Below are 20,569 nucleotides of genomic sequence, written 5' to 3' on the forward strand. Positions count from 1 at the left end.
GTATTCCTCTACTATATATATATATAAAGATAGATATGTCATTTGTGTTATTCTTTCCTTATTGCAAAATAGCTTTGCCTGACAGAGATGCATATATGTATTAGATGAATGAAGGAAGAGGTTAGTATATATTTTTAAGATCAATGAAATACTTATGTGTTCCCCAGGAAGCAGAGTCTGAGATGAAGATTAATGGTTAGGAAGTTCACTGAAGAGTACTCGAAAGGTAAACTCCTGGGAGTCAGGTGAAGAAAGCAGCATTAGGTCAAGGAAGAAGCCAGTCTGTGATTTCATGAAGACCCCTGTAGCTGAGTTGGCACTGTAGATATCTAGAAATGGATCCAAGATAGGGGGAATATTTACAGCCCACATCAAGCACTGAAAGCAAGCTCCCTTGGGGGAGGTAGGACTTTTCAGATAAAGGTCATGTCTGTCTTGATCTCAGTTACCTTCTCAGTATCAGGATGGACAGGTAATTTTAGTTCTAAGAGGCCCCACATTTTTCACTCTGCTCTTATTTTCAAGGTCAGATGTTACAAATAAATTATCAAAGTGTTTCAAAGATATAAGAAGAATTTCTGAGGACCCACATGATTAAATATATTTGGTTCACTAAGACATTGCATAAGTCAACTTCATCATGGACAAAGAAACAAGTAGAACAGAAACTGAAAATATGCTGGATTTATAAGATAGAGATAGTGAAAGTCGCTCAGTCGTGTCCAACTCTTTGTGACCCCATGGACCATAGAGTCCATGGCATTCTCCAGGCTGGAATACTGGAGTGGGCAACCTTTCCCTTCTCCAGGGGATCTTCCCATGCCAGGGATCAAACCCCCATCTCCTGCATTGCAGGCAGACTCTTTACCAGCTGAGCCACAGGGGAAGCCCATAATATAGAGATAAAAGAGGAGTTTTCAAAATGAAGGGCAACTCATGTGCAAATTAAATAGAACAATCAAGAAAACAAGCAGCTGATGTTTTCAGAGTATTTTCATTATTTTTATTTTTCCTGTACATGAACCGCCCCCCACCCCCCGCCACCAGCCCCACATCCCCTCACAACACACACACACACACACACACACACACACACACACACACACGCTGCTGCTTACTTCCTACTTGTTTGATTTGGATATCATTATCAGAAGACTCTCATGGTCTGGCCTCTTGGGCCACTCCTTTCCAATATGCTTCATAAGTGCTATCTCTTCTGGTAATTCTTGGAGAAAACTTCTATTTTTTTGGAGCCTATGAATTGCCTGCCATTAACACTACCTAGTCTTTTCCTTAGTAAGGGAAGTGGCTTGGAGTAGCAGTCTGCTGAAATCAAAATACCGTGCTTTCCTTTCTTTCAGGTACAATTATATGACAATTTTGGTTAATGAAGTGTCTTAGAGTTTTTAAAAAGATATTTTCCTTTTGCTATATTGAAAGCATCTCTTTCTCTTTTGTCCCTTCTGTGTACAATGAGGATATGAGACAGAGGGGCAGTACCATCTTACAACCATCAAGGAACAAGAGTGATCATGAAAGCCAATATACAGGTAGATTCAGAGTAGAAACACAGAGACAAGTCAGGTTATTGAAGGTGGTGGTGGTGCTGCTGCTAAGTCCCTTCAGTTGTGTCCGACTCTGTGTGACCCTATAGACGGCAGCCCACCAGGCTCCCCCGCCCCTAGGATTCTCCAGGCAAGAACACTGGAATGGGTTGCCATTTCCTTCTCCAATGCATGAAAGTGAAAAGTGAAAGTGAAATCACCCAGTCACGTCCGACTCTTCGCGACCTCATGGACTGCAGGCTACCAGGCTCCTCTGTCCATGGGATTTTCCAGGCAAGAGTACTGGAGTGGGTTGCCATTGCCTTCTCCAGAAGGTGGTTTTAAACCATTGCAAAATCCCTGGAGTAGTGGCCTCTAGATTTCTAATTACATAAGAGAAATAAGCCTTTTTAAAATGTTTTAATTTTACTGAAGTATAACATTTTTTAAAAATGTTGTGTTAATTTTTGCTATGTAACAAAGTGACTGAGTTATACATACATACATATATTAATGTACACACACATATATATTTCATATTCTTTTCCCTATGTTTATCACAAGATGTTGACTATTACAGTTTGACCTTGTTTATCCATCCTATAAATAATAGTTTGTATCTGTTAATCCTAAATTCCCAATCACTTCCACCCTCAGTCCCTACTCTTGGCAACCACAAATCTGTCCTCCATGTCTATGAGTCTGTTTCGTAGATATGTTCATTTGTGTCATATTTTAGAATCCACATATAAGTGACACAGTATGGTTTTTTTTTCTCTTTTTGATTTATTTCAGTTAATATGATAATCTCTAGGTCCATTCCTGTTATTGCAAAGGGTATTATTTCACTCTTTGTAATGACTGAGTAATGTTCCATTGTACAATGGAAGGTTGTATATATACCATTTATATATGTATATTTACACCAGTTATATATGTGCATATATATTACATACACACACACACACACGCACATACACACACATCACATCTTTATCCATTAATCTGTTGAGGAACATTTAGGTTGGTTCCACGTCCTGGCTATTCTAAATAGTACTGCTATTAACATTGGGGTGCATGTGTCTGTTTGAATTCTTGTTTTCTCAGGGTATATGCCCAGTTGTGAGATTGCTGGGTCACATGGTAGTTCTATTTTTAGTTTTTTAAGGAACCTCCATACTGTTTTTCATAGTGGCTATATCAATTTACATCCCCATAACACTGCAAGAGGATTCCCTTTCTCCACATCCTCCCTAGGATTTATTATTTGTAGATTTGGAAACCATTTTAAATGTTACTATTTATTGGGTATTCTATTACATTGTGTGTTGCTAAGCACATTCTTAAATGATAATGTTTTCTTAGTTATGTTCTATTTTCATTCTGTATGTTTTCTCCAAATTATCTTTCATAAACCCCATATGCTAATAACTCATAAATCTCTATTTCCACCAGGGTCCCATCTTCTGAGATCCAGATTGATATAATCAAACCCTTACTGAGTATCTTTTCTTGCATTTGCTTAAACATTTGAAAGTCAATAGCTTTATTCACAAACTCATTGTATTTTCCCCACATTTTTCCGTTTCTCCTTATTATGCTCATAGGCACTGGCATTAGATCAATCATAAATAATGAAATCTAGAAGTCAGCCAGGACTCTTCCTCTGACTTATCTTGTTCAAATCATCAAGTCTTATGCCACCTCCTAAACAGTTCTTAAAATTTAACTCCTTATGAACACTGAATTATCCAGACTCTCATCATTTCTCCTTGGTCCCTGTTAGTATTCTTTCATTACTGTACTTTCAGCCCTCCAAACCTTCCATCCTTTATTCATAATAGAATTAAAGTGATCTAATATTGAAGTCTGATTTCTAAGCCACCTTTAAACCCCTAATTGTTCTTTATAGCCTTCGCAATAATGCTCAAATTCTTTAGCTGGCATGTAAGGCCTTAAATGATCTGGCTTCTTTCCCGCCTGTCTTAATGCATCTCTGCCAAAGCTTTCTGCCAATTGTGTGTTTAACTCACAGTCATGCAAAATTACTTACAGTGGTCCATGGACAGACTGTTTTGTGCTTCCATACTTGGCCTATGTCAATTTTTTTCTGTGGAGGACTCTTCTCTTTGTCCATCTGATGGACCTAGTACTTTAGAATTCTAAAATTGATGCAATCTCCCCAAATGAATCATTTTTAACTTTATTTCAAATTTGCAACAAGCATTAGTCTTTCACAGCTTTTAAGATAGAAAGCCTTTTTTAACATGCAATAAAACAGCACTCAGAACTTCTAGTTTCACTTTTACTCCTCCTCATGAAGGAATGACTTTCTTAGTTGTGAAATGAAAAGTATCAGTACATATTTTTTCACTTGGGTAGAGCTAATTTGTGTAAAAAATACATATCTGCATTATGCATTTGGTCTCTGACCTCCCTTTCCATCTCAGATTAGTGTGAGCAGTCACTCTGAGCTATGTTATGTTTGCTCTATGAAGAGCAAGATTTCCTGTGGCTATTTTTAAATTGATGAGTGTTTCAAGAAGAGCCACTTAACTCATATTAGTCTCACTGTGTCCTTCAAAAACTTTATAGGAGAAAAGAAATACATGTTCATTTTTGTATTTCTCTCTCAACTGGTTCTGAAAAAATATTTACTTCCAACATTTGGTATATTCATTACGTATATATGTGTGCAGAAAAGGCGATGGCAGCCCACTCCAGTACTCTTGCCTGGAAAATCCCATGGATGGGGGAGTCTGGTAGGGTGCAGCCCATGGGGTTGCAAAGAGTCAGACATGACTGAGCGACTTCACTTTCGCTTTTCACTTTTGTGCATTGGAGAAGGAAATGGCAACCCACTCCAGTGTTCTTGCCTGGAGAATCCCAGGGACGGGGGAGCCTGGTGGGCTGCCGTCTATGGGGTCGCACAGAGTTGGACACGGCTGAAGCGACTTAGCAGCAGCAGCAGCAGCAGCATGTATGTGTGCTCTCTCATGGCTGACTCTTTGCAACCCCATGGACTGTAGCCCACCAGGCTCTTCTGTCCATGGAATTTTCCAGGCAAGAATACTGGAGTGGGTTGCCATTTCCTACTCCAAGGGATTGTCCTGACTCAGGGATTGAACCTGTGTGTCTTGTGTCTCCTGCATTAGCAGGTGGGTTCTTAATGTCTGAGAAATAGTGAAAGTAGCTCAGTCATGTCCAACTCTTTGCAACCCCATGGACTATGCAGTCCATGGAATTCTCCATGTTAGAATACTGGAGTAGGTAGCCATTCCATTCTCCATGGGATCTTCCCAACCCAGGGATTGAAGCCAAGACTCCCACATTACAGATAGATTCTTTACCAGCTGAGCCATGAGGGAAACCTGAAAAATAGAGACAGAACAAAATTGAGAGACCAAATAGCTCTTAGAGATAAACACATTGTTTAGAGGTACAGCAGGTAAATTTAAATCGATGGGTATGTTTGAATATACTATTTTCTTCTTTTTTTAACTTGTTATATTACTAGTTTATTGTAAAAAGATATTTTAAAGGATAAAGAATAGACAGATGAAGTCATACAGAAGACAGTCTGGAAAGGACCTGAACACGGAAGCTTCTGTCCTTGTAGAATGTGGAGTGTGCATGTGAATGTGTTCTTTTTATTATTTTTTATTGTGGTAAAATACACTTAACATAAAATGTACCATCTTAACCATTTTAAAGTTTACAATTCAGTGATTTTAAATGCATTCACATTTTTGTGCAACCACCACCACCATCCATTCCATAATTATTTTTCTGAAACTATATCCATTAAACAGTAACTTCCAAATATCCCTTTCCTGAGCCCTGATAACTACCATTGTACTTTCATTGTACTATGTAATATGACCCCCTAAGTATCTCATATAAATGAAATCAGTACTTGTCTTTTGCGACTTACTTATTTCACATAACATAGTGTTCTCAAAGTTCATCACTGTTGTAACCTATTGCAAAATTTTCTTCCTTTTAAGGCTGAATAATATTCTGTTGTATGTATGTATATATATATATGCCACATTTTTCTTATCCATTTATCTGTCCATGGCCATTTGTGTTGGTTCCTTATTTGAGCTGTTGTGAGCCACTACTATAAATAGGTGTACACATGTCACTTTAAGACATTGCTTTCAATTCTCACGGGTATATATACCCAGAAGTGGAATTGTTGAACCATGCTCTTGCTCTATTTTCAATTTTTTTCGGGAATGACCAAACTGTTTTCTAGAGTGACTGTACCACTTTACATCCCCATTAATTATGCTCAAAGGTATGAACCAATTCCTTCACATCTTTGCCAGGATATGTGTTCTATTTCTTTATGATAGTAGTCATTTTAATGGATATAAAGTGGTATACTGTAGATTTGATTTGCATTTCTCTAATGAATACTGATGTTAAGTATCATCTCATGTACTTATCAGCTACTCACACATTCTCTTAGGAGAAATGTCTCTTTTCTCCATTTTTAATTGAATTGCTTGTATTTTGTTGTTGAGTTTTAAGTGTCCTTTATATATTCTGGATGTTAATCTCTTACATTACTTACAAATATTTTGTCACATTCTGGATGTTGCCTTTTACTCTGTGGATAATTTTTATATATGGTTATAAGTAAGGATCTAGTTTCACTCTTCTGCATTAATATGCCAAAATTTCCCCATACTATTTGCTGAAAAAACTGTTCTTCCTTCATTGAATGGTCTTGGCACCCTTGTCAAAAGTAATTTGACCATTGGTCTACAGTTTTATTTTTATTTCCCTTGAAGTATCTTTCTCTAGCTTTGGTTTCAGGGTCAATGCTGGCTCCATAGAATCACTTAGGACTTGTTTCCTCCATTTCAATATTTTAGAAATATTTAAGATAGATTGGCATTAATTTTTTAAATATGTTGTAGAATTCTCCAGTGAAGCCAGTGGATTTGTTGAGAACTTTTTGATTACTGATTCAGCCTTCTTACTACATATATGTCTATTTAGATTTTCTATTTCTTCATGATTTAATCTTGGTTCAGTTCAACCACTCATTTATGTTCAATTCTTTGCAACCCCATAAATCACAGCATGTCAGGTCTCCCTGTCCATCACCAACTCCAGGATTTCACTCAACTCATGTCCAGTGAGTCTGTGATGCCATCCAGCCATCTCATCCTCGGTCATCCACTTGTCACTCTGCCCCCAATCCCTCCCAGCATCAGGCTCTTTTCTAGTGAGTCAACTCTTCCATGAGATGGTAAAAGTGTTGGAGTTTCAGCTTCAGCATCAGTCCTTCCAATGAACACCCAGGACTGATCTCCTTTAGGATGGACTGGTTGGATCTCCTTGCAGTCCAAAGGACTCTCAAGAGTCTTCTCCAACACCACAGATCAAAAGCATCAGTTCTTCAGTGATCAGCTTTCTTCACAGCCCAACTCTCACATCCATACATGACCACAGGAAAAACCATAGCCTTGACTAGACAGACTTTTGTTGGCAAAGTAATCTCTGCTTTTCAATATACTATACTGGTTGGTCATAACTTTCCTTCCAAGGAGTAAGCGTCTTTGAATTTCATGGCTGCAATCACCATCTACAGTGATTTTGGAGCCCCCACAAATAAAGTCTGACACTGTTTTCACTGTTTCCCCATCTATTTCCCATGAAGAGATGGGACCATATGCCATGATCTTCATTTTCTGAATGTTGAGCTTTAAGCCAACTTTTTCACTCTCCTCTTTCACTTTCATCAAGAGGCTTTTTAGTTCCCCTTCACCTTCTGCCATAAAGGTGGTGTCATCTGCATATCTGAGGTTATTGATATTTCTCCTGGCAATCTTGATTCCAGCTTGTGCTTCTTCCAGCCCAGCATTTCTCATGATGTATTCTGACTATAAGTTAAATAATCACGGTGACAATATACAGCCTTAATGTACTCCATTTCCTATTTGGAACCAGTCTGTTGTTCCATGTCCAGTTCTCACTGTTGCTTCCTGACCTGCATACAGATTTCTCAAGAGGCAGGTTAGGTGGTCTGGTATTCCCATCTTTTTCAGAATTTTCCACAGTTTATTGTGATCCACACAGTCAAAGGCTTTGGCATAGTCAATAAAGTAGAAATAGGTGTTTTTCTGGAACTCTCTTACTTTTTGCATGATCCAGTGGATGTTGGCAATTTGATCTCTGGTTCCTCTGCCTTTTCTAAAATCAGCTTGAACATCTAGAAGTTTGTGGTTCATGTATTGCTGAAGCCTGGCTTGGAGAATTTTGAGCATTACTTTACTAGCATGTGAGATGAGTGCAATTGTGCAGTAGTTTGAGCATTCTTTGGCATTGCCTTTCTTTGGGATTGGAATGAAAACTGACCTTTTCCAGTCCTGTGGCCACTGCTGAGTTTTCCAAATTTGCTGGCATATTGAGTACACCACTTTCACAGCATCATCTTTCAGGATTTGAAATAGCTCCACTGGAATTCCATCACCACCACTAGCTTTGTTCGTAGTGATGCTTTCTAAGGCCCACTTGACTTCACATTCCAGGATGTCTGGCTCTAGGTGAGTGATCACACCATTGTGATTATCTGGTCGTGAAACTCTTTTTTGTACAGTTTTTCTGTGTATTCTTGCCACCTCTTCTTAATATCTTCTACTTCCGTTAGGTCCATACCATTTCTGTCCTTTATTGAGCCCATCTTTGCATGAAATGTTCTCTTGTTATCTCTAATTTTCTTGAAGAGATCTCTAGTCTTTCCCATTCTGTTCTTTTCCTCTATTTCTTTGCATTGATCACTGAGGAAGGCTTTCTTATCTCTCCTTACTATTCTTTGGAACTCTGCATTCAGATGCTTACATCTTTCCTTTTCTCCTTTGCTTTTCACTTCTCTTCTTTTCATAGCTATTTGTAAGGACTCCCCAGACAGCCATTTTGCTTTTTTTGCATTTCTTTTCCATGTGGATAGTCTTGATTCCTGTCTCCTGTACAATGTCATGAACCTCATTCCATAGTTCCTCAGGCACTCTATCTATCAGATCTAGTCCCTTAAATCTCTTTCTCACTTCTACTGTATAAGATTGTGTTTTTCTAGGTATTTGTCTATTACATCTATATTATCCAATTTGTGGGTATACATATGTTCATACTACTTTCTAATAATATCTTATTTCCCTAGAATTGGTAGTAATATTCTCATTTTCATTTCTAATTTTAGCATTTTGCATATTCTCTCTTGTCTGAAGTTCTGTTGATTTTTTTTTTTTTTTTGAAGAAGCAGTTTTTGGTTCAATTATTTGTAATTTTTTTCTATTATTTTCTTCCTTTTGCCACTTTGGATTTTGTTTGTTCTTATTCTAATTCCTTATGTTGTAAAGATTGATTATTCATTTTATACCTTTCTTGTTTTTTATTGTAAGAATTTACAGCTATAGATTCCCAGCTTATCATCACTTTTACTCTGTGGCATAAGTCTTGGTATATCTTGTTGTCATTTTTATTTGTCTCCTTGATCCATATATTATTTTGAAGGGTGTCCTTTCATTTCTACAAGGTAGTGAATTTTCCACTTTTCCCTTTGTTATTGATTTCAAACTTTGTTCCAATGTGATTAGAGAAAATACTTTGCATATTTATCTTCTTAAATCTATTGAGGCTAACATGTCAATATTTATACTTTAATATTTTAAATATTTCAAATATATTGAGGTCTATCATGAAAGTGTTCTATGCACACTTGAGAAGAATATGTACTTCCTGTGTTAGAGTGTTCTCTCTCTGTCAGTTATATTTAGTGTATATTGTTAAGTCCTCTGTTTTCTTGTTTATCTTCTGTCTGGTTGTTCAATCCTTTATTGTGATTGAGATATTGATGGCTCCAACTTATTATAGCAGTGCATATTTCTCTCTTCAAATCCATCAGTTTTGTTTCATGTGTTATGATGATCTGTTATTAGGTTCATACATGTTTATAGTTGTTATATCTACCAGACTGACTTTTGATAGAAGTATTTAGTCTATTTATATAGTATTTATAGTAATTTCTTATTTCTGTCATTGTACAAGTTTTTTTTTTTTTAATATACTTATAACATTTTCGTGTCTTAGCCTCTGCATTACTGTCCTGCATATTTGTTTGGTTATTTTTTTTTTTTTAGTGAGATCTTTAAGCTGATTTCTCATACCCTTTTGTATATAATTTTATATGTATTTTATTTGTAGTTTCTATGGAGATTAAAATACTCTAATATAAATTATACCAGTTTAACTTCAGTAACATACAGAAATTCGGGTCCTTTACAGCTCTTTTGCTATACCCTTTGGTTAATGATATGACAAAATTACATCTTTATACATTATGTGGTCCCATATATAAACTAATATTTCTCTTAAATGCACCAGTTTCTGAAATTACACAGAAAACAAAGTTTGGAGTTATAAACCAATTGAAAATGGAATTATTTTCTTAATAAAGATGAATGTTTTATTATAAAGTATATAGAAGTACAACTGATTTCTGTGTATTAATTTGTATCCTACAACTTTACCAAATTCATTAATGTGCTCTAGTAGTTTCCTGGTATCATCTTCAGATTTTCTAAGTATAGTATCATGTCATCTGCAGTGACAGTTCGATTCCTTCCTTTCCAATTTGAATTCCTTTTTTCTTCTCTGATTTCTGTAGCTAGGACTTCCAAAACTGTGTTGAGTAAAAGCAGTGAGAGTGGGCATCCTTGCCTTGTGCTCCTTGCTCTGCCATCTTTTCAGAATCCTCTTCTTGGTATACTTCTGACTTTGACATCCAAAGTTAGTAAGACATATTTAAAATTTGCTTGTGAGTATCTAAAAATTCAATGATAGAATCATTTGGTTTCTGTGGTTGTGTTTTTTAGCCATGTCTCTTGTACTACAAGATATTTCTTTCGTTAAATGATCATTGTCTTTTAAGACGAATAGACATATAGAAATTACAGGCTGGACTGTCTATTCTTTTTGAGACTTTACTATTAACTCTGTAAATACTGGTTGTAAAATTAGGAAACTTGATTGTGGCTTGACCTACATAAATATAGAAGGCTTTATTAACTACAAATAGACTACCTTGAAATCCTATATCATTGATTGCATTTTCTTATGAGACACTGGTAGAAAGGGAAATAAATTATTACAAACCAATATGCAAAACAAGTAACTGAAATGTGCCTGTAAATGCGATATCTCAGTTTGGGAATTTAGAATGTCATACAAGAAAAGAATATGCATATATTAGAAGATAAAAAAAGAGCAAGGAGGGAGAAGCTGGACTGGGCTGGGTGCAGCTCTGGGGTGCTTGCTGACCTCTCCTCCTGCTCTGCCTTTGTGAGGTCCCTCAAAGCCTGTGTTAGGAGATGAGATCTGTGTTCTGAACCTGCCCCTTCACTTATCATGCTTACTGTACTCATTACATGAACTTGGGAAGCTTGTTTCTCCAATGGGCCCAGTTCCCTTTCATCTGATGATGTCAGGGGAGACTTTTTCAAAAGTCCATCTGGTCCCTCAGCTCAGTTCCCTTGACTTCTTGGAATTTTTCTGGACCGACTTGGAGAGTCAGTGCCCCGCACGCATTTGCATGCAGATGAAAATTCAGAGCGAGTGAGAGGGCCACGCCGCGTCTCTGTTTCTGGCTTCAAAGGTCCTGGGAGGAACTGTAAAGATGGCGGAGGAATAGGACGGGAAGACCACTTTCTCCCTCACAAATTCCTCAAAAGAACATTTCAACGTCGAGCAAACTCCACAAAACAACTTCTGTAGGCTGGCTGAGGAAATCAGGAAACCAGAAAAGCAGACCATTGTCTTCAAAAACAGATTTTTAATCTTTGCTCTTAGGTTTTTGTTGTCAATTCTGTACATTTAAAAACCCAAACTTCACTATCCAAGTTTACCTGAGAGCAAGATTACTGGCTTGATCACTCTCTCCTCCTTTGGACTCTCCTTTTTCTCCACCAGGTGGCCTGTGTCTCTTTTCTCCCCCATCTCTTCTCTATCCAACTCTGTGAATCTCTGTGTGTTCCAGACGGTGGAGAACACCTAAGGAACTGGTTACTGGCAGGATTTGTCTCTCTCCTTCTCATTCCTCTCTCTTATCCTCCTGGTCAGCTCTGTCTACTTCCTCCCTCTCCTCTTCCCCATATAACTCCGAAAATACCTCTGAGTGATCCAGACTATAGAGCACACATAAGGAAGTGACTACTGGCTAGCTTGCTCTCTCCTCTTTTGATCTCACCGCATCTCATTCCAGTTACCTCTAACTACCCCCTCCATCTTCTCTTCTCCTTGTAACTCAGTGAACCTCTCTGAGTGTCCCTCAATGTGGAGAAACTTTTCATCTTTAACCTAGATGTTTTATCATCAGTGCTGTATAGATGGAGAAGTCTAGAGGCTACTGTAAAAATAAAACTGAAAACCAGAAGCAGGAGGCTTAAATCCAAAGCCTGAAAACGTTAGAGAACTCTTGAATTCACGGAACATTAAGCAATAGGAGCTCATCAAATGCCTTCATACCTACACCGAAACCAAGCTCCACCCAAGGACCAACAAGTTCCAAAACAAGACATACCACTCAAATTCTCCAGCAACACAGGAACACTCCCCTGAGCTTCAATATACAGGCAGCTCAAAATTATTCCAAAACCTTTGATGTCTCATAACCCATTACTGGTCACTCCACTGCACTCCAGAGAGAAGAAACCCAGCTCCACCCACCAGAACTCCAACACAAGCCTCCCTAACCAGGAAACCTTGACAAGCCACTGATAGAACCCCACCCAAAGTGAGGAAGCTCCATAATAAAGAGAACTCCACAAATTACCAGAATATAAAAAGGCCACCCCAAACGCAGCAATATAACCAAGATGAAGAGACAGAGGAATACTCAGCAGGTAAAGGGACAGGAGAGTTGCTCACCAAACCAAACAAAAGAGGAAGAAGTAGGGAATCTACCTGAGAAGGAATTCCAAATATTGATAGTGAAAATGATCCAAAATCTTGAAATCAAAATGGAATCACAGATAAATAGCCTAGAGACAAGGATTGAGAAGATGCAAGAAAGGTTTAACAAGGACCTAGAAGAAATATGAAAGAGCCAAAATATAATGAATAATGCAATAAATGAGATCAGAAACACTCTGGAGGCAACAAATAGTAGAATAACGGAGGCAGAAGATAGGATTAGTGAAATAGAAGATAGAATGGTAGAAATAAATGAATCAGAGAGGAAACAAGAAAAACGAATTAAAAGAAATGAGGACAATCTCAGAGACCTCCAGGACAATATGAAACGCTCCAACATTCGAATTATAGGAGTCCCAGGAGAAGAAGACAGAAAGAAAGATCATGAGAAAATCCTTGAGGAGATACTAGTTGAAAACTTCCCTAAAATGGGGAAGGAAATAATCACCAAAGTCCAAGAAACACAGAGAGTTCCAAATAGGATAAACCCAAGGCGAAACACCCCAAGACACATATTAATCAAATTAACAAACATCAAACACAAAGAATAAATATTAAAAGCAGCAAGGGAAAAACAACAAATAACACACAAGGGGATTCCCATAAGGATAACAGCTGATCTTTCAATAGAAACTCTTCAGGCCAGGAGGGAATGGAAAGACATACTTAAAGTGATGAAAGACAATAACCTACAGCCCAGATTACTGTACCCAGCAAGGATCTCATTCAAATATGAAGGAGAAATCAAAAGCTTTACAGACAAGCAAAAGCTGAGAGAATTCAGCACCACCAAACCAGCTCTCCAACAAATTCTAAAGGATATTCTCTAGATAGGAAACACGAAAAGGGTGTATAAACCCGAACCCAAAACAATAGAGTAAATGGTAACGGGATCATACTTATCAATAATTACCTTAAATGTAAATGGGTTGAACACCCCACCAAAAGGCAAAGACTGGCTGAATGGATACAAAAACAAGACCCCTCTATATGCTGCTTACAAGAGACCCACCTCAAAACAAGGGACACATACAGACTGAAAGTGAAGGGCTGGAAAAAGATATTCCACACAAATAGAGACCAAAAGAAAGCAGGAGTGGCAATACTCATATCCGATGAAATAGACCTTAAAACAAAGGCTGTGAAAAGAGACAAAGAAGGCCACTACATAATGATCAAAGGATCAATCCAAGAAGAAGATATAACAATTATAAATATATATGCACCCAATATAGGAGCAGTGCAATATGTAAGACAAATGCTAACAAGTATGAAAGGGGAAATCAACAATAACACAATAATAGTGGGAGACTTTAATACCCCACTCACACCTATAGACAGATCAACTAAACAGAAAATTAACAAAGAAATGCAAACTTTAAATGATACATTAGATCAGTTAGACCTAATTGATATCTATAGGACATTTCACCCCAAAACAATTAATTTCACCTTTTTTTTCAAGTGCTTATGGAACATTCTCCAGGATAGATCACATCCTGGGCCATAAATCTAAACTTGATAAATTAAAAAAAAAATCGAAATCATTCCAAGCATCTTTTCTGACCAAAATGCATTAAGATTAGATCTCAATTACAGGAGAAAAACTATTAAAAATTCTAACAAAGGGAGGTTGAACAACACACTTCTGAATAACCAACAAATCACAGAAGAAATCAAAAAAGAAATCAAAATATGCATAGAAACTAATGAAAATGAAAACACAACAACCCAAAACCTGTGGGACACTATAAAAGCAGTGCTAAGAGGAAAGTTCATAGCAATACAGGCATATCTCAAGAAACAAGAAACAAGTCAAATAAATAACCTAACTCTACAACTAAAGAAACTAGAAAAGGAAGAATTGGAGAAGCCCAGAGTTAGTAGAAGGAAAGAAATCTTAAAAATTAGGGCAGAAATAAATGCAAAAGAAACAAAAGAGACCATAGCAAAAATCAACAAACCCAAAAGCTGGTTCTTTGAAAGGATAAATAAAATTGACAAACCATTAGCCAGACTCACCAAGAAGCAAAGAGAGAAAAATCAAATCAATAAAATTAGAAACAAAAATGGAGAGATCACAACAGACAACACAGAAATACAAAGGATCATAAGAGACTATTATCAGCAGTTGTATGCCAATAAAATGGACAACGTGGAAGAAATGGACAAATTCTTAGAAAAGTACAATTTTCCAAAACTGAACCAGGAAGAAATAGAAAATCTTAACAGACCCATCACAAGCACGGAAATTGAAACTGTAATCAGAAATCTTCCAGCAAACAAAAGCCCAGGCCCAGACGGCTTCACAGCTGAATTCTACCAAAAATTTCAAGAAGAGCTAACACCTATCCTACTCAAACTCTTCCAGAAAATTGCAGAGGAAGGTCAACTTCCAAACTCATTCTATGAGGCCACCATCACCCTAATACCAAAACCTGATAAAGATGTCACAAAAAAAGAAAACTACAGGCCAATATCACTGACGAATATAGATGCAAAAATCCTCAACAAAATTCTAGCAATCAGAATCCAACAACACATTAAAAAGACCATACACCATGACCAAGTGGGCTTTATCCCAGGGATGCAAGTATTCTTCAATATCCGCAAATCAATCAATGTAATTCACCACATTAACAAATTGAAAAATAAAAACCATATGATTATCTCAATAGATGCAGAGAAGGCCTTTGACAAAATTCAACATCCATTTATGATAAAAACTCTCCAGAAAGCAGGAATAGAAGGAACATACCTCACCATAATAAAAGCTATCTATGACAAACCCACAGCAAACATTATCCTCAATTGTTAAAAATTGAAAGCATTTCCCCTAAAGTCAGGAACAAGACAAGGGTGTCCACTTTCACTGCAACTATTTAACATAGTTCTGGAAGTTTTGGCCACAGCAATCAGAGCAGAAAAAGAAATAAATGGAATCCAAATTGGAAAAGAAGAAGTAAAACTTTCACTGTTTGCAGATGACATGATCCTCTCCATGGAAAACCCTAAAGACTCCACCAGAAAATTACTAGAGCTAATCAATGAATATAGTAAAGTTGCAGGATATAAAATCAATGCACAGAAATCCCTTGCATTCCTATACACTAATAATGAGAAAATAGAAGAAGAAATTAAGGAAACAATTCCATTCACCATTGCAACGAAAAGAATAAAATACTTAGGAATATATCTACCTAAAGAAACTAAAGACCTATATATAGAAAACTATAAAACACTGATGAAAGAAATCAAAGAGGACACTAATAGATGGAGAAATATACCATGTTCATGGATCAGAAGAATCAATATAGTGAAAATGAGTACACTACCCAAAGCAATTTACAAATTCAATGCAATCCCTATCAAGCTACCAGCCATATTTTTCACAGAACTAGAACAAATAATTTCAAGATTTGTATGGAAATACAAAAAGCCTCGAATAGTCAAAGCAATCTTGAGAAAAAAGAATGGAACTGGAGGAATCAACTTGCCTAACTTCAGGCTCTACTACAAAGCCACAGTCATCAAAACAGTATGGTACTGGCACAAAGACAGACATATAGATCAATGGAACAAAATAGAAAGCCCAGAGATCAATCCACACACATATGGACACCTTATCTTTGACAAAGGAGGCAAGAATATACAATGGAGTAAAGACAATCTCTTTAACAAGTGGTGCTGGGAAAACTGGTTAACCACTTGTAAAAGAATGAAACTAGATCACTTTCTAACACCGCACACAGAAATAAACTCAAAATGTTTTAAAGATCTAAATGTAAGACCAGAAACTATAAAACTCCTAGAGGAGAATATAGGCAAAACACTCTCCGACATAAATCACCGAAGGATCCTCTATGATCCACCTCCCAGAATTCTGGAAATAAAAGCAAAAATAAACAAATGGGATCTAATTAAAATTAAAAGCTTCTGCACAACAAAGGAAAATATAAGCAAGGTGAAAAGACAGCCTTCTGAATGGGAGAAAATAATAGCAAATGAAGCAACTGACAAACAACTAATCTCAAAAATATACAAGCAACTTATGCAGCTCAATTCCAGAAAAATAAACGACCCAATCAAAAAATGGGCCAACAAACTAAATAGACATTTCTCCAAAGAAGACATACGGATGGCTAACAAACACATGAAAAGATGCTCAACATCACTCATTATTAGAGAAATGCAAATCAAATCCACAATGAGGTACCACTTCACACCAGTCAGAATGGCTGCGATCCAAAAATCTGCAAGCAATAAATGTTAGAGAGGGTGTGGAGAAAAGGGAACCCTCCTACACTGTTGGTGGGAATGCAAACTAGTACAGCCACTATGGAGAACAGTGTGGAGATTCCTTAAAAAATTGCAAATAGAACTACCTTATGACCCAGCAATCCCACTTCTGGGCATACACACCGAGGAAACCAGAATTGAAGGAGACACATGTACCCCAATGTTCATCGCAGCACTGTGTATAATAGCCAGGACATGGAAACAACCTAGATGTCCATCAGCAGATGAATGGATAAGAAAGCAGTGGTACATATACACAATGGAGTATTACTCAGCCATTAAAAAGAATTCATTTGAATCAGTTCTGATGAGATGGATGAAACTGGAGCCGATTATACAGAGTGAAGTAAGCCAGAAAGAAAAACACCAATACAGTATACTAACACATATATATAGAAATTAGAAAGATGGCAATGACGACCCTGTATGCAAGACAGCAAAAAAGACACAGATGTGTATAACGGACTTTTGGACTCAGAGGGAGAGGGAGAGGGTGGGATGATATGGGAGAATGGCATTCTAACATGTATACTATCATGTAAGAATTGAATCGCCAGTCTATGTCTGACTCAGGACACAGCATGCTTGGGGCTGGTGCATGGGGATGACCCAGAGAAATGTTATGGGGAGGGAGTTGGGAGGGGGGTTCATGTTTGGGAACGCGTGTAAGAATTAAAGATTTTAAAATTTAAAAAAAAAAGAAGATAAAAAAAATCTCATTATTTTCAGAGTAGTGTTTTTTTAATGGACATATAGGAGGTAATGGCATTTTAGGCAGGAAAGTGTCTCAATGTGAGTTATAATCCTATTTCTGATAATAAATTTGATATTCTACTCCAGTCTCCCAAATATTCTCTCAGTCATTCTGACAATCAAAATTGTCTCCTGTATTTCCAGTCACCTCCCAAGGTTGAAGAACACTCTGAGTGTGTGCTCAGTTGCCTCAGTCATGTCTGACTACTTGAGATCCCACCAGCTATAGCCCACCTAGCTCCTCTGTCCTTGGGATTCTCCTGGCAAATAGTGGAGTGGATTACCATTTCCTCATCCAGGGGATCTTGCTGATCCAGGGATCGAACTTGTGTTTCTTATGTCTCCTAAAATAGCAGATAGGTTATTTACCAATAGCACCACCTAGGAAGCCCTGAGGAGCACTAATTTTAATTAAATAGAATGACTGTTCAGTTCACTTCAGTTCAATTGGTCACTCATGTCCAGCTCTTCATGACCCCATGGACTGCAGCATGCCAGGCCTCCCTGTCCATCACCAACTCCCAGAGTTTTCTTAAATACAAGTCCATTGAGTTGGTGATGCCATCCAACCATCTCATCATCTGTCATCCCCTTTTCCTCCCACCTTCAATCATTTTCAGCATCAGGGTCTCTTCCAATGAGTCAGCTCTTATCAGGTGGCCAACGTATTGGAGCTTCAGCTTCAACATCAGTCCTTCCAATGAATATTCAGGACTGATTACCTTTAGGATGGACTGGTTGGATCTCCTTGCAGTCCAAGTTACTCTCAAGAGTCTTCTCCAACACCACAATTTAAAAGCATTAATTCTTCAATGCTCAGCTTTCTTTATCCATACAACTCTCACATCCATACATGACCACTGGAAAAACCATAGCTTTAACTAGATGGACCTTTGTAGACAAAGAAATAGCTTTGCTTTTTACTATGCTGTCTAGGTTGGTCATAACTTTTCTTCCAGGGAGCAAGTGTCTTTTAATTTCATGGCTGCAGTCACCACTGCAGTCATTTTGGAGACCAAGAAAATAAAGTTTCACTGTTTCCATTGTTTCCCCATGTATTTGCCATGAAGTGATAGGACCAGATGCTATGATCTTAGTTTTCTGAATGTTGAGTTTTAAGCCAACTTTTTCATCACTTTCATCAAGAGGCTCTTTAGTTCTTCTTCACTTTCTGCCATAAGGGTGGTGTCATCTGCATATCTGAGGTTATTGATATTTCTCCCGGCAATCTTGATTTCAGCTTGTGTTTCTTCCAGCCTGGCATTTTGCATGATGTACTCCGTGTATAAGTTAAATAAGCAGGATGACAATATACAGCCTTGATGTACTCCTTTCCTGAGTTGAAACCAGTCTGTTGTTCCATGTCCAGTTCTAACTGTTGCTTCTTACCTGCATACAAATTTCTCAGGAGACAGGTCAGGTGGTCTGGTATTCCCACCTCTTGAAGACTTTTCTACAGTTTGTTGTGATCCACACAGTCAAAGGCTTTGGCATAGACAATAAAGTGGAAGTAGATGTTTTTCTGGAACTCTCTTTACTTTTTCAATGATCCAATGGATTTTGGCAATTTGATCTCTGGTTCCTCTACCTTTTCTAAATCTAGCTTGAACATCTGGAAGTTCACGGTTCATGTATTGCTGAAGCCTGGCTTGGAGAATTTTGAGAATTACTTTACTAGCGTGTGAGATGAGTGCAATTCTGCGGTAGTTTGAGCATTTTTTGTCATTGTCTTTCTTTGGGATTGGAATGAAAACTGATCTTTTCCAGTCCTGTGGCCAGTGTTAAGTTTTCCAGATTTGCTGGCATATGTAAGAATAATTTTTTCAAATGTTTTTGTTCTGGAAATTGTAAAGAATATATTTGGGAGGAACTGAGGAATATAGAAAAACCTTATAGAAGAGTTCACATTTTACAATGAATCAATCCTATGTTTTGATAAAAATTCACACATTTTTTTTAAAAAGATACCTAGATATAATTTTTAAAATATGGTAGTAAGATTAAAAATTTTGAGATTCACTTATAATGATACTTTTTAAAAAATTGAGGTGCAAATGATTACAGGTGGTATCAACTGTACCTCAAATTTTTAAATTGAGTTACAGGCTTCCCACATGGTGCTAGTGGTAAAGAAACTGCCTGCCAATGCAGGAAACTCAGGAGATGTGGGTTCCAACCTGGGCTGGGAATATCCCCTGGAAATGGGCATGGCAACCCACTCCAATATTCTTGCCTGGAAAATTACATGGGCAGAGGAGTATGGTGGGCTATAGTCCATAGGGTTGCAAAAAGTCAGACATGATTGAAATGACTTGACACACACACACAGTTGATTTCTAAGTATTGTGTTAATTTAAAGTATACAACATAGTGCCTTAAATGGTTTATACATTATTCTGCATTTAAAGTTATTATAAAATATTGGCTATATTCCCTGTGCTATACAATGTATCTCTGTTATATATATATATATATATATATATATATATATATATATATATATATTATTCATGGTAGTTTAGGCCTCTTAAGCCCCTATCTTGCCCCTCTCCACTGATAATCACTACTTTGTTATCTATATCTGTGAGTCTGTTTCTTTTTTGTTGTTGTTATTATATTATTTTGCCTTATTTTTATATTACCTGTTGACAATTCACTAAATATAAAACCTTCCTGGTTCATCCATGTTGTGACAAATGGTGGTTTAGTTGCTAAGCTGTGTCTGTCTCATGCGACCCCATTGTCTATAGCCCACCAGTCTCCTCTGTCCATGGGATTCTCCAGGCAAGAATACTGGAGTAAGTCACCATTTCTTTCTGCAGGGCATCTTCCCAACCCAGAAATCGAACCTGGATTTCCTGCATTGCACACGGATTATTTACCAACTGAGCTACAAGGGAAGCCCAAATGGCAAAACTTAATTCTTTTGTATGACTAGTAGTGTTGCATTGTGTATATATAAATATATACCAATCTTCTTTATCTGT

This window comes from Ovis canadensis, chromosome 3 (genome assembly GCF_042477335.2).
Source record: "Ovis canadensis isolate MfBH-ARS-UI-01 breed Bighorn chromosome 3, ARS-UI_OviCan_v2, whole genome shotgun sequence".
Classification (NCBI taxonomy): domain Eukaryota; kingdom Metazoa; phylum Chordata; class Mammalia; order Artiodactyla; family Bovidae; genus Ovis; species Ovis canadensis.